The sequence below is a fragment of the Oncorhynchus masou genome, chromosome 32, assembly GCF_036934945.1.
Source record: "Oncorhynchus masou masou isolate Uvic2021 chromosome 32, UVic_Omas_1.1, whole genome shotgun sequence".
In the NCBI taxonomy this organism is placed as follows: domain Eukaryota; kingdom Metazoa; phylum Chordata; class Actinopteri; order Salmoniformes; family Salmonidae; genus Oncorhynchus; species Oncorhynchus masou.
Window position 1 is genome coordinate 86435650 of NC_088243.1, and position 23862 is coordinate 86459511.

General features: G+C 41.5%; 1 protein-coding gene across 2 annotated transcripts in view; it reads right to left on the bottom strand.

Moving 5' to 3' along the window:
* LOC135526758 (arf-GAP with Rho-GAP domain, ANK repeat and PH domain-containing protein 3-like) overlaps positions 1-23862 on the bottom strand; it is a 115157-nt gene that overhangs the window by 76037 nt on the left and 15258 nt on the right. The window contains exon 2 of one of the 2 annotated variants that reach the window (XM_064955390.1): positions 23021-23194. The exons of the other annotated variant lie outside the window; for it this stretch is intronic. The gene's annotated coding sequence lies outside the window, so the exon portion shown is untranslated. The remainder of the gene's footprint in view (positions 1-23020; positions 23195-23862) is intronic. 2 annotated transcript variants of the gene reach the window in all.

The window sequence follows — 23862 nt, forward strand, 5'->3', positions numbered from 1 at the left end:
CAGTAGTGTGTAGTTCCAGGTGTTAGCTACACTGCTACATGGTAAAACAGTAGTGTGTAGTTTCAGTAATTAGCTACATGGTAAAACAGTAGTGTGAAGTTCCAGGTGTTAGCTACACCGCTACATGGTAAAACAGTAGTGTGTAGTTCCAGTAGTTAGCTACATGGTAAAACAGTAGTGTGAAGTTCCAGGTGTTAGCTACACCGCTACATTGTAAAACAGTAGTGTGTAGTTTCAGTAATTAGCTACATGGTAAAACAGTAGTGTGTAGGTCCAGTAGTTAGCTACATGGTAAAACAGTAGTGTGTAGTTCCAGTAGTTAGCTACACCGCTACATGGTAAAACAGTAGTGTGTAGTTCCAGTAGTTAGCTACATGGTAAAACAGTAGTGTAGTTTCAGTAGTTAGCTACACCGCTACATTGTAAAACAGTAGTGTGTAGTTTCAGTAATTAGCTACATGGTAAAACAGTAGTGTGTAGTTCCAGTAGTTAGCTACATGGTAAAACAGTAGTGTGTAGTTCCAGTAGTTAGCTACACCGCTACATGGTAAAACAGTAGTGTGTAGTTCCAGGAGTTAGCTACATGGTAAAACAGTAGTGTGAAGTTCCAGGTGTTAGCTACACCGCTACATTGTAAAACAGTAGTGTGTAGTTTCAGTAATTAGCTACATGGTAAAACAGTAGTGTGTAGTTCCAGTAGTTAGCTACATGGTAAAACAGTAGTGTGTAGTTCCAGTAGTTAGCTACACCGCTACATGGTAAAACAGTAGTGTGTAGTTCCAGGAGTTAGCTACATGGTAAAACAGTAGTGTGTAGTTCCAGGTGTTAGCTACACCGCTACATGGTAAAACAGTAGTGTGTAGTTCCAGGTGTTAGCTACACTGCTACATGGTAAAACAGTAGTGTGTAGTTTCAGTAATTAGCTACATGGTAAAACAGTAGTGTGAAGTTCCAGGTGTTAGCTACACCGCTACATGGTAAAACAGTAGTGTGTAGTTTCAGTAATTAGCTACATGGTAAAACAGTAGTGTGTAGTTCCAGTAGTTAGCTACATGGTAAAACAGTAGTGTGTAGTTCCAGTAGTTAGCTACACCGCTACATGGTAAAACAGTAGTGTGTAGTTCCAGGAGTTAGCTACATGGTAAAACAGTAGTGTGTAGTTCCAGGAGTTAGCTACACTGCTACATGGTAAAACAGTAGTGTGTAGTTTCAGTAATTAGCTACATGGTAAAACAGTAGTGTGAAGTTCCAGGTGTTAGCTACACCGCTACATGGTAAAACAGTAGTGTGTAGTTCCAGTAATTAGCTACATGGTAAAACAGTAGTGTGTAGTTCCAGGAGTTAGCTACATGGTAAAACAGTAGTGTGTAGTTCCAGGTGTTAGCTACACTGCTACATGGTAAAACAGTAGTGTGTAGTTTCAGTAATTAGCTACATGGTAAAACAGTAGTGTGAAGTTCCAGGTGTTAGCTACACCGCTACATGGTAAAACAGTAGTGTGTAGTTCCAGTAGTTAGCTACATGGTAAAACAGTAGTGTGAAGTTCCAGGTGTTAGCTACACCGCTACATTGTAAAACAGTAGTGTGTAGTTTCAGTAATTAGCTACATGGTAAAACAGTAGTGTGTAGGTCCAGTAGTTAGCTACATGGTAAAACAGTAGTGTGTAGTTCCAGTAGTTAGCTACACCGCTACATGGTAAAACAGTAGTGTGTAGTTCCAGGAGTTAGCTACATGGTAAAACAGTAGTGTGTAGTTCCAGTAGTTAGCTACACGGTAAAACAGTAGTGTAGTTTCAGTAGTTAGCTACACCGCTACATTGTAAAACAGTAGTGTGTAGTTTCAGTAATTAGCTACATGGTAAAACAGTAGTGTGTAGTTCCAGTAGTTAGCTACATGGTAAAACAGTAGTGTGTAGTTCCAGTAGTTAGCTACACCGCTACATGGTAAAACAGTAGTGTGTAGTTCCAGGAGTTAGCTACATGGTAAAACAGTAGTGTGTAGTTCCAGGTGTTAGCTACACCGCTACATGGTAAAACAGTAGTGTGTAGTTCCAGGTGTTAGCTACACTGCTACATCAGTAGTGTGTAGTTTCAGTAATTAGCTACATGGTAAAACAGTAGTGTGAAGTTCCAGGTGTTAGCTACACCGCTACATGGTAAAACAGTAGTGTGTAGTTCTAGTAATTAGCTACATGGTAAAACAGTAGTGTGTAGTTCCAGGAGTTAGCTACATGGTAAAACAGTAGTGTGTAGTTCCAGTAGTTAGCCACAACGCTACATGGTAAAACAGTAGTGTGTAGTTCCAGTAATTAGCTACATGGTAAAACAGTAGTGTGTAGTTCCAGTAGTTAGCTACACCGCTACATGGTAAAACAGTAGTGTGTAGTTCCAGTAATTAGTTACATGGTAAAACAGTAGTGTGCAGTTCCAGTAGTTAGCTACACCGCTACATGGTAAAACAGTAGTGTGTAGTTCCAGTAATTAGCTTCATGGTAAAACAGTAGTGTGTAGTTCCAGGTGTTAGCTACACCGCTACATGGTAAAACAGTAGTGTGTAGTTCCAGTAATTAGCTACATGGTAAAACAGTAGTGTGTAGTTCCAGTAGTTAGCTACACGGTAAAACAGTAGTGTGCAGTTCCAGTAATTAGCTACATGGTAAAACAGTAGTGTGTAGTTCCAGTAGTTAGCTACACGGTAAAACAGTAGTGTAGTTTCAGTAGTTAGCTACACCGCTACATTGTAAAACAGTAGTGTGTAGTTTCAGTAATTAGCTACATGGTAAAACAGTAGTGTGTAGTTCCAGTAGTTAGCTACATGGTAAAACAGTAGTGTGTAGTTCCAGTAGTTAGCTACACCGCTACATGGTAAAACAGTAGTGTGTAGTTCCAGGAGTTAGCTACATGGTAAAACAGTAGTGTGTAGTTCCAGGAGTTAGCTACATGGTAAAACAGTAGTGTGAAGTTCCAGGTGTTAGCTACACCGCTACATGGTAAAACAGTAGTGTGTAGTTCCAGTAGTTAGCTACATGGTAAAAGAGTAGTGTGAAGTTCCAGGTGTTAGCTACACTGCTACATGGTAAAACAGTAGTGTGTAGTTTCAGTAATTAGCTACATGGTAAAACAGTAGTGTGAAGTTCCAGGTGTTAGCTACACCGCTACATGGTAAAACAGTAGTGTGTAGTTCCAGTAGTTAGCTACATGGTAAAAGAGTAGTGTGAAGTTCCAGGTGTTAGCTACACCGCTACATTGTAAAACAGTAGTGTGTAGTTTCAGTAATTAGCTACATGGTAAAACAGTAGTGTGTAGGTCCAGTAGTTAGCTACATGGTAAAACAGTAGTGTGTAGTTCCAGTAGTTAGCTACACCGCTACATGGTAAAACAGTAGTGTGTAGTTCCAGTAGTTAGCTACACGGTAAAACAGTAGTGTAGTTTCAGTAGTTAGCTACACCGCTACATTGTAAAACAGTAGTGTGTAGTTTCAGTAATTAGCTACATGGTAAAACAGTAGTGTGTAGTTCCAGTAGTTAGCTACATGGTAAAACAGTAGTGTGTAGTTCCAGTAGTTAGCTACACCGCTACATGGTAAAACAGTAGTGTGTAGTTCCAGGAGTTAGCTACATGGTAAAACAGTAGTGTGTAGTTCCAGGTGTTAGCTACACCGCTACATGGTAAAACAGTAGTGTGTAGTTCCAGGTGTTAGCTACACTGCTACATGGTAAAACAGTAGTGTGTAGTTTCAGTAATTAGCTACATGGTAAAACAGTAGTGTGAAGTTCCAGGTGTTAGCTACACCGCTACATGGTAAAACAGTAGTGTGTAGTTTCAGTAATTAGCTACATGGTAAAACAGTAGTGTGTAGTTCCAGTAGTTAGCTACATGGTAAAACAGTAGTGTGTAGTTCCAGTAGTTAGCTACACCGCTACATGGTAAAACAGTAGTGTGTAGTTTCAGTAATTAGCTACATGGTAAAACAGTAGTGTGAAGTTCCAGGTGTTAGCTACACCGCTACATGGTAAAACAGTAGTGTGTAGTTCCAGTAATTAGCTACATGGTAAAACAGTAGTGTGTAGTTCCAGGAGTTAGCTACATGGTAAAACAGTAGTGTGTAGTTCCAGGTGTTAGCTACACTGCTACATGGTAAAACAGTAGTGTGTAGTTTCAGTAATTAGCTACATGGTAAAACAGTAGTGTGAAGTTCCAGGTGTTAGCTACACCGCTACATGGTAAAACAGTAGTGTGTAGTTCCAGTAATTAGCTACATGGTAAAACAGTAGTGTGTAGTTCCAGGAGTTAGCTACATGGTAAAACAGTAGTGTGTAGTTCCAGGTGTTAGCTACACTGCTACATGGTAAAACAGTAGTGTGTAGTTTCAGTAATTAGCTACATGGTAAAACAGTAGTGTGAAGTTCCAGGTGTTAGCTACACCGCTACATGGTAAAACAGTAGTGTGTAGTTCCAGTAGTTAGCTACATGGTAAAACAGTAGTGTGAAGTTCCAGGTGTTAGCTACACCGCTACATTGTAAAACAGTAGTGTGTAGTTTCAGTAATTAGCTACATGGTAAAACAGTAGTGTGTAGGTCCAGTAGTTAGCTACATGGTAAAACAGTAGTGTGTAGTTCCAGTAGTTAGCTACACCGCTACATGGTAAAACAGTAGTGTGTAGTTCCAGGAGTTAGCTACATGGTAAAACAGTAGTGTGTAGTTCCAGTAGTTAGCTACACGGTAAAACAGTAGTGTAGTTTCAGTAGTTAGCTACACCGCTACATTGTAAAACAGTAGTGTGTAGTTTCAGTAATTAGCTACATGGTAAAACAGTAGTGTGTAGTTCCAGTAGTTAGCTACATGGTAAAACAGTAGTGTGTAGTTCCAGTAGTTAGCTACACCGCTACATGGTAAAACAGTAGTGTGTAGTTCCAGGAGTTAGCTACATGGTAAAACAGTAGTGTGTAGTTCCAGGTGTTAGCTACACCGCTACATGGTAAAACAGTAGTGTGTAGTTCCAGGTGTTAGCTACACTGCTACATCAGTAGTGTGTAGTTTCAGTAATTAGCTACATGGTAAAACAGTAGTGTGTAGGTCCAGTAGTTAGCTACATGGTAAAACAGTAGTGTGTAGTTCCAGTAGTTAGCTACACCGCTACATGGTAAAACAGTAGTGTGTAGTTCCAGTAGTTAGCTACACGGTAAAACAGTAGTGTAGTTTCAGTAGTTAGCTACACCGCTACATTGTAAAACAGTAGTGTGTAGTTTCAGTAATTAGCTACATGGTAAAACAGTAGTGTGTAGTTCCAGTAGTTAGCTACATGGTAAAACAGTAGTGTGTAGTTCCAGTAGTTAGCTACACCGCTACATGGTAAAACAGTAGTGTGTAGTTCCAGGAGTTAGCTACATGGTAAAACAGTAGTGTGTAGTTCCAGGTGTTAGCTACACCGCTACATGGTAAAACAGTAGTGTGTAGTTCCAGGTGTTAGCTACACTGCTACATGGTAAAACAGTAGTGTGTAGTTTCAGTAATTAGCTACATGGTAAAACAGTAGTGTGAAGTTCCAGGTGTTAGCTACACCGCTACATGGTAAAACAGTAGTGTGTAGTTTCAGTAATTAGCTACATGGTAAAACAGTAGTGTGTAGTTCCAGTAGTTAGCTACATGGTAAAACAGTAGTGTGTAGTTCCAGTAGTTAGCTACACCGCTACATGGTAAAACAGTAGTGTGTAGTTTCAGTAATTAGCTACATGGTAAAACAGTAGTGTGAAGTTCCAGGTGTTAGCTACACCGCTACATGGTAAAACAGTAGTGTGTAGTTCCAGTAATTAGCTACATGGTAAAACAGTAGTGTGTAGTTCCAGGAGTTAGCTACATGGTAAAACAGTAGTGTGTAGTTCCAGGTGTTAGCTACACTGCTACATGGTAAAACAGTAGTGTGTAGTTTCAGTAATTAGCTACATGGTAAAACAGTAGTGTGAAGTTCCAGGTGTTAGCTACACCGCTACATGGTAAAACAGTAGTGTGTAGTTCCAGTAATTAGCTACATGGTAAAACAGTAGTGTGTAGTTCCAGGAGTTAGCTACATGGTAAAACAGTAGTGTGTAGTTCCAGGTGTTAGCTACACTGCTACATGGTAAAACAGTAGTGTGTAGTTTCAGTAATTAGCTACATGGTAAAACAGTAGTGTGAAGTTCCAGGTGTTAGCTACACCGCTACATGGTAAAACAGTAGTGTGTAGTTCCAGTAGTTAGCTACATGGTAAAACAGTAGTGTGAAGTTCCAGGTGTTAGCTACACCGCTACATTGTAAAACAGTAGTGTGTAGTTTCAGTAATTAGCTACATGGTAAAACAGTAGTGTGTAGGTCCAGTAGTTAGCTACATGGTAAAACAGTAGTGTGTAGTTCCAGTAGTTAGCTACACCGCTACATGGTAAAACAGTAGTGTGTAGTTCCAGGAGTTAGCTACATGGTAAAACAGTAGTGTGTAGTTCCAGTAGTTAGCTACACGGTAAAACAGTAGTGTAGTTTCAGTAGTTAGCTACACCGCTACATTGTAAAACAGTAGTGTGTAGTTTCAGTAATTAGCTACATGGTAAAACAGTAGTGTGTAGTTCCAGTAGTTAGCTACATGGTAAAACAGTAGTGTGTAGTTCCAGTAGTTAGCTACACCGCTACATGGTAAAACAGTAGTGTGTAGTTCCAGGAGTTAGCTACATGGTAAAACAGTAGTGTGTAGTTCCAGGTGTTAGCTACACCGCTACATGGTAAAACAGTAGTGTGTAGTTCCAGGTGTTAGCTACACTGCTACATCAGTAGTGTGTAGTTTCAGTAATTAGCTACATGGTAAAACAGTAGTGTGAAGTTCCAGGTGTTAGCTACACCGCTACATGGTAAAACAGTAGTGTGTAGTTCCAGTAGTTAGCTACATGGTAAAAGAGTAGTGTGAAGTTCCAGGTGTTAGCTACACCGCTACATTGTAAAACAGTAGTGTGTAGTTTCAGTAATTAGCTACATGGTAAAACAGTAGTGTGTAGGTCCAGTAGTTAGCTACATGGTAAAACAGTAGTGTGTAGTTCCAGTAGTTAGCTACACCGCTACATGGTAAAACAGTAGTGTGTAGTTCCAGTAGTTAGCTACACGGTAAAACAGTAGTGTAGTTTCAGTAGTTAGCTACACCGCTACATTGTAAAACAGTAGTGTGTAGTTTCAGTAATTAGCTACATGGTAAAACAGTAGTGTGTAGTTCCAGTAGTTAGCTACATGGTAAAACAGTAGTGTGTAGTTCCAGTAGTTAGCTACACCGCTACATGGTAAAACAGTAGTGTGTAGTTCCAGGAGTTAGCTACATGGTAAAACAGTAGTGTGTAGTTCCAGGTGTTAGCTACACCGCTACATGGTAAAACAGTAGTGTGTAGTTCCAGGTGTTAGCTACACTGCTACATGGTAAAACAGTAGTGTGTAGTTTCAGTAATTAGCTACATGGTAAAACAGTAGTGTGAAGTTCCAGGTGTTAGCTACACCGCTACATGGTAAAACAGTAGTGTGTAGTTTCAGTAATTAGCTACATGGTAAAACAGTAGTGTGTAGTTCCAGTAGTTAGCTACATGGTAAAACAGTAGTGTGTAGTTCCAGTAGTTAGCTACACCGCTACATGGTAAAACAGTAGTGTGTAGTTTCAGTAATTAGCTACATGGTAAAACAGTAGTGTGAAGTTCCAGGTGTTAGCTACACCGCTACATGGTAAAACAGTAGTGTGTAGTTCCAGTAATTAGCTACATGGTAAAACAGTAGTGTGTAGTTCCAGGAGTTAGCTACATGGTAAAACAGTAGTGTGTAGTTCCAGGTGTTAGCTACACTGCTACATGGTAAAACAGTAGTGTGTAGTTTCAGTAATTAGCTACATGGTAAAACAGTAGTGTGAAGTTCCAGGTGTTAGCTACACCGCTACATGGTAAAACAGTAGTGTGTAGTTCCAGTAATTAGCTACATGGTAAAACAGTAGTGTGTAGTTCCAGGAGTTAGCTACATGGTAAAACAGTAGTGTGTAGTTCCAGGTGTTAGCTACACTGCTACATGGTAAAACAGTAGTGTGTAGTTTCAGTAATTAGCTACATGGTAAAACAGTAGTGTGAAGTTCCAGGTGTTAGCTACACCGCTACATGGTAAAACAGTAGTGTGTAGTTCCAGTAGTTAGCTACATGGTAAAACAGTAGTGTGAAGTTCCAGGTGTTAGCTACACCGCTACATTGTAAAACAGTAGTGTGTAGTTTCAGTAATTAGCTACATGGTAAAACAGTAGTGTGTAGGTCCAGTAGTTAGCTACATGGTAAAACAGTAGTGTGTAGTTCCAGTAGTTAGCTACACCGCTACATGGTAAAACAGTAGTGTGTAGTTCCAGGAGTTAGCTACATGGTAAAACAGTAGTGTGTAGTTCCAGTAGTTAGCTACACGGTAAAACAGTAGTGTAGTTTCAGTAGTTAGCTACACCGCTACATTGTAAAACAGTAGTGTGTAGTTTCAGTAATTAGCTACATGGTAAAACAGTAGTGTGTAGTTCCAGTAGTTAGCTACATGGTAAAACAGTAGTGTGTAGTTCCAGTAGTTAGCTACACCGCTACATGGTAAAACAGTAGTGTGTAGTTCCAGGAGTTAGCTACATGGTAAAACAGTAGTGTGTAGTTCCAGGTGTTAGCTACACCGCTACATGGTAAAACAGTAGTGTGTAGTTCCAGGTGTTAGCTACACTGCTACATCAGTAGTGTGTAGTTTCAGTAATTAGCTACATGGTAAAACAGTAGTGTGTAGGTCCAGTAGTTAGCTACATGGTAAAACAGTAGTGTGTAGTTCCAGTAGTTAGCTACACCGCTACATGGTAAAACAGTAGTGTGTAGTTCCAGTAGTTAGCTACACGGTAAAACAGTAGTGTAGTTTCAGTAGTTAGCTACACCGCTACATTGTAAAACAGTAGTGTGTAGTTTCAGTAATTAGCTACATGGTAAAACAGTAGTGTGTAGTTCCAGTAGTTAGCTACATGGTAAAACAGTAGTGTGTAGTTCCAGTAGTTAGCTACACCGCTACATGGTAAAACAGTAGTGTGTAGTTCCAGGAGTTAGCTACATGGTAAAACAGTAGTGTGTAGTTCCAGGTGTTAGCTACACCGCTACATGGTAAAACAGTAGTGTGTAGTTCCAGGTGTTAGCTACACTGCTACATGGTAAAACAGTAGTGTGTAGTTTCAGTAATTAGCTACATGGTAAAACAGTAGTGTGAAGTTCCAGGTGTTAGCTACACCGCTACATGGTAAAACAGTAGTGTGTAGTTTCAGTAATTAGCTACATGGTAAAACAGTAGTGTGTAGTTCCAGTAGTTAGCTACATGGTAAAACAGTAGTGTGTAGTTCCAGTAGTTAGCTACACCGCTACATGGTAAAACAGTAGTGTGTAGTTTCAGTAATTAGCTACATGGTAAAACAGTAGTGTGAAGTTCCAGGTGTTAGCTACACCGCTACATGGTAAAACAGTAGTGTGTAGTTCCAGTAATTAGCTACATGGTAAAACAGTAGTGTGTAGTTCCAGGAGTTAGCTACATGGTAAAACAGTAGTGTGTAGTTCCAGGTGTTAGCTACACTGCTACATGGTAAAACAGTAGTGTGTAGTTTCAGTAATTAGCTACATGGTAAAACAGTAGTGTGAAGTTCCAGGTGTTAGCTACACCGCTACATGGTAAAACAGTAGTGTGTAGTTCCAGTAATTAGCTACATGGTAAAACAGTAGTGTGTAGTTCCAGGAGTTAGCTACATGGTAAAACAGTAGTGTGTAGTTCCAGGTGTTAGCTACACTGCTACATGGTAAAACAGTAGTGTGTAGTTTCAGTAATTAGCTACATGGTAAAACAGTAGTGTGAAGTTCCAGGTGTTAGCTACACCGCTACATGGTAAAACAGTAGTGTGTAGTTCCAGTAGTTAGCTACATGGTAAAACAGTAGTGTGAAGTTCCAGGTGTTAGCTACACCGCTACATTGTAAAACAGTAGTGTGTAGTTTCAGTAATTAGCTACATGGTAAAACAGTAGTGTGTAGGTCCAGTAGTTAGCTACATGGTAAAACAGTAGTGTGTAGTTCCAGTAGTTAGCTACACCGCTACATGGTAAAACAGTAGTGTGTAGTTCCAGGAGTTAGCTACATGGTAAAACAGTAGTGTGTAGTTCCAGTAGTTAGCTACACGGTAAAACAGTAGTGTAGTTTCAGTAGTTAGCTACACCGCTACATTGTAAAACAGTAGTGTGTAGTTTCAGTAATTAGCTACATGGTAAAACAGTAGTGTGTAGTTCCAGTAGTTAGCTACATGGTAAAACAGTAGTGTGTAGTTCCAGTAGTTAGCTACACCGCTACATGGTAAAACAGTAGTGTGTAGTTCCAGGAGTTAGCTACATGGTAAAACAGTAGTGTGTAGTTCCAGGTGTTAGCTACACCGCTACATGGTAAAACAGTAGTGTGTAGTTCCAGGTGTTAGCTACACTGCTACATCAGTAGTGTGTAGTTTCAGTAATTAGCTACATGGTAAAACAGTAGTGTGAAGTTCCAGGTGTTAGCTACACCGCTACATGGTAAAACAGTAGTGTGTAGTTCCAGTAATTAGCTACATGGTAAAACAGTAGTGTGTAGTTCCAGGAGTTAGCTACATGGTAAAACAGTAGTGTGTAGTTCCAGGTGTTAGCTACACTGCTACATGGTAAAACAGTAGTGTGTAGTTTCAGTAATTAGCTACATGGTAAAACAGTAGTGTGTAGTTCCAGTAGTTAGCTACATGGTAAAACAGTAGTGTGTAGTTCCAGTAGTTAGCTACACCGCTACATGGTAAAACAGTAGTGTGTAGTTCCAGGAGTTAGCTACATGGTAAAACAGTAGTGTGTAGTTCCAGGTGTTAGCTACACTGCTACATGGTAAAACAGTAGTGTGTAGTTTCAGTAATTAGCTACATGGTAAAACAGTAGTGTGAAGTTCCAGGTGTTAGCTACACCGCTACATGGTAAAACAGTAGTGTGTAGTTCCAGTAATTAGCTACATGGTAAAACAGTAGTGTGTAGTTCCAGTAATTAGCTACATGGTAAAACAGTAGTGTGTAGTTCCAGTAGTTAGCTACACGGTAAAACAGTAGTGTAGTTTCAGTAGTTAGCTACACCGCTACATTGTAAAACAGTAGTGTGTAGTTTCAGTAATTAGCTACATGGTAAAACAGTAGTGTGTAGTTCCAGTAGTTAGCTACATGGTAAAACAGTAGTGTGTAGTTCCAGTAGTTAGCTACACCGCTACATGGTAAAACAGTAGTGTGTAGTTCCAGGAGTTAGCTACATGGTAAAACAGTAGTGTGTAGTTCCAGGAGTTAGCTACACTGCTACATGGTAAAACAGTAGTGTGTAGTTTCAGTAATTAGCTACATGGTAAAACAGTAGTGTGAAGTTCCAGGTGTTAGCTACACCGCTACATGGTAAAACAGTAGTGTGTAGTTCCAGTAATTAGCTACATGGTAAAACAGTAGTGTGTAGTTCCAGGAGTTAGCTACATGGTAAAACAGTAGTGTGTAGTTCCAGGTGTTAGCTACACTGCTACATGGTAAAACAGTAGTGTGTAGTTTCAGTAATTAGCTACATGGTAAAACAGTAGTGTGAAGTTCCAGGTGTTAGCTACACCGCTACATGGTAAAACAGTAGTGTGTAGTTCCAGTAGTTAGCTACATGGTAAAACAGTAGTGTGAAGTTCCAGGTGTTAGCTACACCGCTACATTGTAAAACAGTAGTGTGTAGTTTCAGTAATTAGCTACATGGTAAAACAGTAGTGTGTAGGTCCAGTAGTTAGCTACATGGTAAAACAGTAGTGTGTAGTTCCAGTAGTTAGCTACACCGCTACATGGTAAAACAGTAGTGTGTAGTTCCAGTAGTTAGCTACATGGTAAAACAGTAGTGTAGTTTCAGTAGTTAGCTACACCGCTACATTGTAAAACAGTAGTGTGTAGTTTCAGTAATTAGCTACATGGTAAAACAGTAGTGTGTAGTTCCAGTAGTTAGCTACATGGTAAAACAGTAGTGTGTAGTTCCAGTAGTTAGCTACACCGCTACATGGTAAAACAGTAGTGTGTAGTTCCAGGAGTTAGCTACATGGTAAAACAGTAGTGTGTAGTTCCAGGTGTTAGCTACACCGCTACATGGTAAAACAGTAGTGTGTAGTTCCAGGTGTTAGCTACACTGCTACATGGTAAAACAGTAGTGTGTAGTTTCAGTAATTAGCTACATGGTAAAACAGTAGTGTGAAGTTCCAGGTGTTAGCTACACCGCTACATGGTAAAACAGTAGTGTGTAGTTTCAGTAATTAGCTACATGGTAAAACAGTAGTGTGTAGTTCCAGTAGTTAGCTACATGGTAAAACAGTAGTGTGTAGTTCCAGTAGTTAGCTACACCGCTACATGGTAAAACAGTAGTGTGTAGTTCCAGGAGTTAGCTACATGGTAAAACAGTAGTGTGTAGTTCCAGGAGTTAGCTACACTGCTACATGGTAAAACAGTAGTGTGTAGTTTCAGTAATTAGCTACATGGTAAAACAGTAGTGTGAAGTTCCAGGTGTTAGCTACACCGCTACATGGTAAAACAGTAGTGTGTAGTTCCAGTAATTAGCTACATGGTAAAACAGTAGTGTGTAGTTCCAGGAGTTAGCTACATGGTAAAACAGTAGTGTGTAGTTCCAGGTGTTAGCTACACTGCTACATGGTAAAACAGTAGTGTGTAGTTTCAGTAATTAGCTACATGGTAAAACAGTAGTGTGAAGTTCCAGGTGTTAGCTACACCACTACATGGTAAAACAGTAGTGTGTAGTTCCAGTAGTTAGCTACATGGTAAAACAGTAGTGTGAAGTTCCAGGTGTTAGCTACACCGCTACATTGTAAAACAGTAGTGTGTAGTTTCAGTAATTAGCTACATGGTAAAACAGTAGTGTGTAGGTCCAGTAGTTAGCTACATGGTAAAACAGTAGTGTGTAGTTCCAGTAGTTAGCTACACCGCTACATGGTAAAACAGTAGTGTGTAGTTCCAGGAGTTAGCTACATGGTAAAACAGTAGTGTGTAGTTCCAGTAGTTAGCTACACGGTAAAACAGTAGTGTAGTTTCAGTAGTTAGCTACACCGCTACATTGTAAAACAGTAGTGTGTAGTTTCAGTAATTAGCTACATGGTAAAACAGTAGTGTGTAGTTCCAGTAGTTAGCTACATGGTAAAACAGTAGTGTGTAGTTCCAGTAGTTAGCTACACCGCTACATGGTAAAACAGTAGTGTGTAGTTCCAGGAGTTAGCTACATGGTAAAACAGTAGTGTGTAGTTCCAGGTGTTAGCTACACCGCTACATGGTAAAACAGTAGTGTGTAGTTCCAGGAGTTAGCTACATGGTAAAACAGTAGTGTGAAGTTCCAGGTGTTAGCTACACCGCTACATGGTAAAACAGTAGTGTGTAGTTCCAGTAATTAGCTACATGGTAAAACAGTAGTGTGTAGTTCCAGGAGTTAGCTACATGGTAAAACAGTAGTGTGTAGTTCCAGGTGTTAGCTACACTGCTACATGGTAAAACAGTAGTGTGTAGTTTCAGTAATTAGCTAGATGGTAAAACAGTAGTGTGAAGTTCCAGGTGTTAGCTACACCGCTACATTGTAAAACAGTAGTGTGTAGTTTCAGTAATTAGCTACATGGTAAAACAGTAGTGTGTAGGTCCAGTAGTTAGCTACATGGTAAAACAGTAGTGTGTAGTTCCAGTAGTTAGCTACACCGCTACATGGTAAAACAGTAGTGTGTAGTTCCAGGAGTTAGCTACATGGTAAAACAGTAGTGTGTAGTTCCAGGTGTTAGCTACACTGCTACATGGTAAAACAGTAGTGTGTAGTTTCAGTAATTAGCTACATGGTAAAACAGTAGTGTGAAGTTCCAGGTGTTAGCTACACCGCTACATGGTAAAACAGTAGTGTGTAGTTCCAGTAATTAGCTACATGGTAAAACAGTAGTGTGTAGGTCCAGTAGTTAGCTACACCGCTACATGGTAAAACAGTACTGTGTAGTTCCAGTAGTTAGCTACACCGCTACATGGTAAAACAGTAGTGTGTAGTTCCAGGAGTTAGCTACATGGTAAAACAGTAGTGTGTAGTTCCAGGAGTTAGCTACACTGCTACATGGTAAAACAGTAGTGTGTAGTTTCAGTAATTAGCTACATGGTAAAACAGTAGTGTGAAGTTCCAGGTGTTAGCTACACCGCTACATGGTAAAACAGTAGTGTGTAGTTCCAGTAATTAGCTACATGGTAAAACAGTAGTGTGTAGTTCCAGGAGTTAGCTACATGGTAAAACAGTAGTGTGTAGTTCCAGGTGTTAGCTACACTGCTACATGGTAAAACAGTAGTGTGTAGTTTCAGTAATTAGCTACATGGTAAAACAGTAGTGTGAAGTTCCAGGTGTTAGCTACACCGCTACATGGTAAAACAGTAGTGTGTAGTTCCAGTAGTTAGCTACATGGTAAAACAGTAGTGTGAAGTTCCAGGTGTTAGCTACACCGCTACATTGTAAAACAGTAGTGTGTAGTTTCAGTAATTAGCTACATGGTAAAACAGTAGTGTGTAGTTCCAGTAGTTAGCTACATGGTAAAACAGTAGTGTGTAGTTCCAGTAGTTAGCTACACCGCTACATGGTAAAACAGTAGTGTGTAGTTCCAGGAGTTAGCTACATGGTAAAACAGTAGTGTGTAGTTCCAGGTGTTAGCTACACCGCTACATGGTAAAACAGTAGTGTGTAGTTCCAGGTGTTAGCTACACTGCTACATGGTAAAACAGTAGTGTGTAGTTTCAGTAATTAGCTACATGGTAAAACAGTAGTGTGAAGTTCCAGGTGTTAGCTACACCGCTACATGGTAAAACAGTAGTGTGTAGTTTCAGTAATTAGCTACATGGTAAAACAGTAGTGTGTAGTTCCAGTAGTTAGCTACATGGTAAAACAGTAGTGTGTAGTTCCAGTAGTTAGCTACACCGCTACATGGTAAAACAGTAGTGTGTAGTTCCAGGAGTTAGCTACATGGTAAAACAGTAGTGTGTAGTTCCAGGAGTTAGCTACACTGCTACATGGTAAAACAGTAGTGTGTAGTTTCAGTAATTAGCTACATGGTAAAACAGTAGTGTGAAGTTCCAGGTGTTAGCTACACCGCTACATGGTAAAACAGTAGTGTGTAGTTCCAGTAATTAGCTACATGGTAAAACAGTAGTGTGTAGTTCCAGGAGTTAGCTACATGGTAAAACAGTAGTGTGTAGTTCCAGGTGTTAGCTACACTGCTACATGGTAAAACAGTAGTGTGTAGTTTCAGTAATTAGCTACATGGTAAAACAGTAGTGTGAAGTTCCAGGTGTTAGCTACACCGCTACATGGTAAAACAGTAGTGTGTAGTTCCAGTAGTTAGCTACATGGTAAAACAGTAGTGTGAAGTTCCAGGTGTTAGCTACACCGCTACATTGTAAAACAGTAGTGTGTAGTTTCAGTAATTAGCTACATGGTAAAACAGTAGTGTGTAGGTCCAGTAGTTAGCTACATGGTAAAACAGTAGTGTGTAGTTCCAGTAGTTAGCTACACCGCTACATGGTAAAACAGTAGTGTGTAGTTCCAGTAGTTAGCTACATGGTAAAACAGTAGTGTAGTTTCAGTAGTTAGCTACACCGCTACATTGTAAAACAGTAGTGTGTAGTTTCAGTAATTAGCTACATGGTAAAACAGTAGTGTGTAGTTCCAGTAGTTAGCTACATGGTAAAACAGTAGTGTGTAGTTCCAGTAGTTAGCTACACCGCTACATGGTAAAACAGTAGTGTGTAGTTCCAGGAGTTAGCTACATGGTAAAACAGTAGTGTGTAGTTCCAGGTGTTAGCTACACCGCTACATGGTAAAACAGTAGTGTGTAGTTCCAGGTGTTAGCTACACTGCTACATGGTAAAACAGTAGTGTGTAGTTTCAGTAATTAGCTACATGGTAAAACAGTAGTGTGAAGTTCCAGGTGTTAGCTACACCGCTACATGGTAAAACAGTAGTGTGTAGTTTCAGTAATTAGCTACATGGTAAAACAGTAGTGTGTAGTTCCAGTAGTTAGCTACATGGTAAAACAGTAGTGTGTAGTTCCAGTAGTTAGCTACACCGCTACATGGTAAAACAGTAGTGTGTAGTTCCAGGAGTTAGCTACATGGTAAAACAGTAGTGTGTAGTTCCAGGAGTTAGCTACACTGCTACATGGTAAAACAGTAGTGTGTAGTTTCAGTAATTAGCTACATGGTAAAACAGTAGTGTGAAGTTCCAGGTGTTAGCTACACCGCTACATGGTAAAACAGTAGTGTGTAGTTCCAGTAATTAGCTACATGGTAAAACAGTAGTGTGTAGTTCCAGGAGTTAGCTACATGGTAAAACAGTAGTGTGTAGTTCCAGGTGTTAGCTACACTGCTACATGGTAAAACAGTAGTGTGTAGTTTCAGTAATTAGCTACATGGTAAAACAGTAGTGTGAAGTTCCAGGTGTTAGCTACACCGCTACATGGTAAAACAGTAGTGTGTAGTTCCAGTAGTTAGCTACATGGTAAAACAGTAGTGTGAAGTTCCAGGTGTTAGCTACACCGCTACATTGTAAAACAGTAGTGTGTAGTTTCAGTAATTAGCTACATGGTAAAACAGTAGTGTGTAGGTCCAGTAGTTAGCTACATGGTAAAACAGTAGTGTGTAGTTCCAGTAGTTAGCTACACCGCTACATGGTAAAACAGTAGTGTGTAGTTCCAGGAGTTAGCTACATGGTAAAACAGTAGTGTGTAGTTCCAGTAGTTAGCTACACGGTAAAACAGTAGTGTAGTTTCAGTAGTTAGCTACACCGCTACATTGTAAAACAGTAGTGTGTAGTTTCAGTAATTAGCTACATGGTAAAACAGTAGTGTGTAGTTCCAGTAGTTAGCTACATGGTAAAACAGTAGTGTGTAGTTCCAGTAGTTAGCTACACCGCTACATGGTAAAACAGTAGTGTGTAGTTCCAGGAGTTAGCTACATGGTAAAACAGTAGTGTGTAGTTCCAGGTGTTAGCTACACCGCTACATGGTAAAACAGTAGTGTGTAGTTCCAGGTGTTAGCTACACTGCTACATCAGTAGTGTGTAGTTCCAGTAATTAGCTACATGGTAAAACAGTAGTGTGTAGTTCCAGGAGTTAGCTACATGGTAAAACAGTAGTGTGTAGTTCCAGGTGTTAGCTACACTGCTACATGGTAAAACAGTAGTGTGTAGTTTCAGTAATTAGCTAGATGGTAAAACAGTAGTGTGAAGTTCCAGGTGTTAGCTACACCGCTACATTGTAAAACAGTAGTGTGTAGTTTCAGTAATTAGCTACATGGTAAAACAGTAGTGTGTAGGTCCAGTAGTTAGCTACATGGTAAAACAGTAGTGTGTAGTTCCAGTAGTTAGCTACACCGCTACATGGTAAAACAGTAGTGTGTAGTTCCAGGAGTTAGCTACATGGTAAAACAGTAGTGTGTAGTTCCAGGTGTTAGCTACACTGCTACATGGTAAAACAGTAGTGTGTAGTTTCAGTAATTAGCTACATGGTAAAACAGTAGTGTGAAGTTCCAGGTGTTAGCTACACCGCTACATGGTAAAACAGTAGTGTGTAGTTCCAGTAATTAGCTACATGGTAAAACAGTAGTGTGTAGGTCCAGTAGTTAGCTACACCGCTACATGGTAAAACAGTACTGTGTAGTTCCAGTAGTTAGCTACATGGTAAAACAGTAGTGTGTAGTTCCAGGTGTTAGCTACACCGCTACATGGTAAAACAGTAGTGTGTAGTTTCAGTAATTAGCTACATGGTAAAACAGTAGTGTGTAGTTCCAGGTGTTAGCTACACCGCTACATGGTAAAACAGTAGTGTGTAGTTCCAGTAGTTAGCTACATGGTAAAACAGTAGTGTGTAGTTCCAGGTGTTAGCTACACCGCTACATGGTAAAACATTAGTGTGTAGTTTCAGTAATTAGCTACATGGTAAAACAGTAGTGTGTAGGTCCAGTAGTTAGCTACACCGCTGCATGGTAAAACAGTACTGTGTAGTTCCAGTAGTTAGCTACATGGTAAAACAGTAGTGTGTAGTTTCAGTAGTTAGGTACATGGTAAAACAGTAGTGTGTAGTTCCAGTAGTTAGCTACACCGCTACATGGTAAAACAGTAGTGTGTAGTTCCAGTAGTTAGCTACACCGCTACATGGTAAAACAGTAGTGTGTAGTTTCAGTAATTAGCTACATGGTAAAACAGTAGTGTGTAGGTCCAGTAGTTAGCTACACCTCTACATGGTGAAACAGTAATGAACTACTGAAAACACTACCTATGTTCGAATTTAGTTCAACTACCACCAAGTGTAACAGTTGTTAATGTACTATGTGAATTTCACCAGGTTCATATATTAATATGTCGTGGTGATTTGTTATTATGCATGCCTGTATCCTGGGAGACGGGGAGTGTGTACTTACGTTTTGTCCTGCGGAGCTCGTGTTCACATCATTTTGATGCACTGAGAGGTAGGCACGCTTTTTCTGTCTTCAGGTAAGTTGGATTCTTTTAAGTACAAAGTCATACACACAGTGTTTTGTTCATGAATAATGATGCATATTTAGAGGTTACTCATAAGTGGATGTTAAGATGCACTTGCAATTGTACTTTTTAGGATGATATCAACATTTTGAATTCAACATGTGGTTAATAGCTAGCTAAGGTATTAGCCGGCTATTGTATGTGAACGATGGCCAGCTCCTCAAATGATCCCAGTCCCTCCTATTGTGCATCTGTTGTAGAAAGAGGCGACGATTCTCAGAACATATGTCCTCTACAAATGTTTTATTTTCTTTTGGATGCAGAGAGTGAATTCTGCTTAATTAAAACTACCTGATCTCCAAAGTCCCACGTCTATAGTCTCAATCAACCACACACAACGCAGAGTTACAGTGGTGCAGTATAGCACCGGTTACACAAGCTACTGCTAAATATAGATAACCTACTAGTTGAACTGCATGTGGTTCACGACTCCCCAACAATGCTTCCAAGTCCCCTCCAGTGCAAGGCCAAAGGAGTGATGACTGGGGGAGGGTTGTGGATGAAGCAACTCAGCAGTAAATGGACATTCTCATACTGGCTGCCTTCAGCAGGAGAGAAGGTGAGAGCTGCTGATCACAGATTAACAGGAGGAGGAGAGATCTGAAGGGGACACTGAGATTAACAGAGGAGGAGAGATCTGAAGGGATCACTGAGATTAACAGAGGAGGAGAGATCTGAAGGGGACACTGAGATTAACAGAGGAGGAGAGCTCTGAAGGGGACACTGAGATTAACAGAGGAGGAGAGATCTGAAGGGGACACTGAGATTAACAGAAGAGGAACAGGGAGTTTTGTTCAATCACTAGATACAGTATCTTTAATAGTCAACTCCTGACAAAACATGGGGAGTTTTTTTTTTTTACAGTGACTAGTCCGTTTTAAATAACCTGAATGTAGTTCCTGTTTCACCTGCAACAAACAGGCCTTTGCTTCATCTCTCTCCAATTCAATAGTCTTCATCTCTCTCCTCTTCTCCCCTGCCTATAGTACTTATCTGGGCTAGAGATCTGGGCTCGGTCAGAGCTACAGAAAACACAGGATACAGTTGTCACTCACACACTGGAGGAAAACAGAGACGCCCCCACCCTCCTCTAGTGGTAGGATGACAGTAAACTGAAGTGTTGTAGGCTAGCAGAGGTGGTAGGATGATGGTCATCTGTGACAGTAGCTGAATTATTTTCAGTTCCCATAACATCAGTATGTCAGGCTACTGTACTGAAAGGAGGGTTGGGAAGGGAGAAACAAAATGGCCTCCCCCTGATTTCAAATGATCTTAATCAAAAAATTATGTCATTCAAAACTAACATGATCTTTGTTTTTTTTTTGGGGTGGGGGGGTAACCATCTCACAGAGTGTAACTTTAAAATATATTTCAAACTCTCAGCGCATTATGCAATGAATCAGCTTTTCATTTTTACACTCAGAGACAGACAGTTTGCATCATTCACACAAATCTAAAAATGTCCTTCCCTTTTTCAGTGTCACAGACCTCATAACGTCTCACACAGGACAACATGCAGCTACGAACCCAGTCTTAGTGGGAACTTTTGTCTGCATGAAGAGGTCATGACAGTAAAACCCCTTCCCTGTTTACAGTAGTGGTTATGTGGTTACATTTAGCCAACTAAAATTATATTTCAAGTTGTCCTATTCAGGACTCTGTTTTACAGTACAGAGTCAATCGTTTCTCGGAGCTTGTCGGTGTCTCTCTGTCTGACATTAGCTCGTACAAGCGTAAATTGCTTTACATAAAAGCATCTGAACAAATGAATATCTTGACAGACTTACTGGGTTCATTTGTTCTTAATTGCAACTAAGCCATGTTGAGTTCTGACCACAAATCCAGTCCCTGGCAACACTTTACATTCCAGAGAGATTGGCTGCTCTTTTTCTCTTATGGACTTTAATTCATTATGTTACCACGAAGTAATGCTTTGCAAAATCAAGCATGTCTCATGCGGTGTGGGTTGATAGGCAAAATAACAGTGACTGAGAAGGCTGTAAGTGATTCACTGGTATGTTCTAGTGGTCTGAATGTAAAGAAACAAAAACAACAACCGTACTCTCACCCTTAACAGTCTGAAATGGAGGAAAACTCGCCTCCCTGCGGACCTGGCATCCTTTCACTCCCTCCTCTCTACATTTTCCTCCTCTGTCTCTGCTGCTAAAGCCACTTTCTACCACTCTAAATTCCAAGCATCTGCCTCTAACCCTAGGAAGCTCTTTGCCACCTTCTCCTCCCTCCTGAATCCTCCTCCCTCCTGAATCCTCCTCCCCCTCCCCCCCTCCTCCCTCTCTGCAGATGACTTCGTCAACCATTTTGAAAAGAAGGTCGACGACATCCGATCCTCGTTTGCTAAGTCAAACGACACCGCTGGTTCTGCTCACACTGCCCTACCCTGTGCTCTGACCTCTTTCTCCCCTCTCTCTCCAGATGAAATCTCGCTTCTTGTGACGGCCGGCCGCCCAACAACCTGCCCGCTTGACCCTATCCCCTCCTCTCTTCTCCAGAACATTTCCGGAGACCTTCTCCCTTACCTCACCTTGCTCATCAACTCATCCCTGACCGCTGGCCACGTCCCTTCCGTCTTCAAGAGAGCGAGAGTTGCACCCCTTCTGAAAAAACCTACACTCGATCCCTCCGATGTCAACAACTACAGACCAGTATCCCTTCTTTCTTTTCTCTCCAAAACTCTTGAACGTGCCGTCCTTGGCCAGCTCTCCCGCTATCTCTCTCAGAATGACCTTCTTGATCCAAATCAGTCAGGTTTCAAGACTAGTCATTCAACTGAGACTGCTCTTCTCTGTATCACGGAGGCGCTCCGCACTGCTAAAGCTAACTCTCTCTCCTCTGCTCTCATCCTTCTAGACCTATCGGCTGCCTTCAATACTGTGAACCATCAGATCCTCCTCTCCACCCTCTCCGAGTTGGGCATCTCCGGCGCGGCCCACGCTTGGATTGCGTCCTACCTGACCGGTCGCTCCTACCAGGTGGCGTGGCGAGAATCTGTCTCCTCGCCACGCGCTCTCACCACTGGTGTCCCCCAGGGCTCTGTTCTAGGCCCTCTCCTATTCACGCTATACACCAAGTCACTTGGCTCTGTCATAACCTCACATGGTCTCTCCTATCATTGCTATGCAGACGACACACAATTAATCTTCTCCTTTCCCCCTTCTGATGACCAGGTGGCGAATCGCATCTCTGCATGTCTGGCAGACTTATCAGTGTGGATGACGGATCACCACCTCAAGCTGAACCTCGGCAAGACGGAGCTGCTCTTCCTCCCGGGGAAGGACTGCCCGTTCCATGATCTCGCCATCACGGTTGACAACTCCATTGTGTCCTCCTCCCAGAGCGCTAAGAACCTTGGCGTGATCCTGGACAACACCCTGTCGTTCTCAACTAACATCAAGGCGGTGGCCCGTTCCTGTAGGTTCATGCTCTACAACATCCGCAGAGTACGACCCTGCCTCACACAGGAAGCGGCGCAGGTCCTAATCCAGGCACTTGTCATCTCCCGTCTGGATTACTGCAACTCGCTGTTGGCTGGGCTCCCTGCCTGTGCCATTAAACCCCTACAACTCATCCAGAACGCCGCAGCCCGTCTGGTGTTCAACCTTCTCAAGTTCTCTCACGTCACCCCGCTCCTCCGCTCTCTCCACTGGCTTCCAGTTGAAGCTCGCATCCGCTACAAGACCATGGTGCTTGCCTACGGAGCTGTGAGGGGAACGGCACCGCAGTACCTCCAGGCTCTGATCAGGCCCTACACCCAAACAAGGGCACTGCGTTCTTCCACCTCTGGCCTGCTCGCCTCCCTACCACTGAGGAAGTACAGTTCCCGCTCAGCCCAGTCAAAACTGTTCGCTGCTCTGGCCCCCCAATGGTGGAACAAACTCCCTCACGACGCCAGGACAGCGGAGTCAATCACCACCTTCCGGAGACACCTGAAACCCCACCTCTTCAAGGAATACCTAGGATAGGATAAAGTAATCCTTCTCACCCCCCTTAAATGATTTAGATGCACTATTGTAAAGTGGCTGTTCCACTGGATGTCAGAAGGTGAATTCACCAATTTGTAAGTCGCTCTGGATAAGAGCGTCTGCTAAATGACTTAAATGTAAATGTCTACGTGATGACTTCACCCTAGGTAAACAGGAAGTTACATGGAAAAGGGGACTCAACAACATGGTGAAAGAAAATATACAATATGCCTCAGAGGTTCAAACCTTTTTTGGCCCACAACCCTATTTTGATATCTGAAAATTCTCACGACGCCAACCATGTGAAAAATAGTATGTACTTTTATATTTGGGGCTGTGACAGTCAACTGAAAAACCTTCTAACAGTACTTCTGGTTGTCTTCTCAACTCACCATCATATACTTTTGTATGTGGGTCTGTGACAGTCGATTGCATATTAGTCTGGCAATGCATCTTCTCTCACCACCACTAATGAGATGGGCGTGGCTTGATGTCGGGTCGGAGCTTCTCAAAGTCAGGGGGGCGTGGTCGACAGTGAGCACCTCATCTCTGCTGTCACATCCTACCTGGATTGATATTTGGGTTTTTAATTGCAGGCGAGAGAACAGAGTTCAGCTTCACACAGATATGAAGGGTACAATTATGTTTTATGGTGCTTTCAAGACAACTGGGAACTCGTAAAAAAAAAATAAGGAGATCAAATCATGACGTCCGAAAGTTAGAGCTCTAGAAAGAGGCCAGAGTTCCGGAGTTACCAGAGTTACAAGTTGTCTTGAACGAGCGGAAGTCATGCTGGATTGACACCAGGGCCAATGTATTCAACCTTTTCAGGCCCGTGGTGTTGCATGTGAATGTTTGTTCTTTTAAGCTTGGAAAAGAGACCCTTAAACCCAGAGTTGGACCACACACCCTCTCCACCGAATGGCAAGGGAAGCAAAATAGTGATTGCTTTGCCACGCTTGCAGTTAGACACTAATTTCCTTCCAAACCCCTTATTGTTGAATTTGCAATTTCCAACTTGTTTTGTAATGTTTATCTCCAAAGGCCAATGAGCACCGCTACGTTTCCGAGTTGGATAACCGTTCAAAAAGATTATTCCCAGTTGGAGCTTGTTTTTCCCCCACCCAGAGTTCCCAGTTGTCTTGAATGCAGCATTAATGCTCAGAGAAAGACAGCAGGGTATTCCCTTTCAGTCAGGAACCAAAACGCCTCAGTAGTGACCAGTGACTGCATT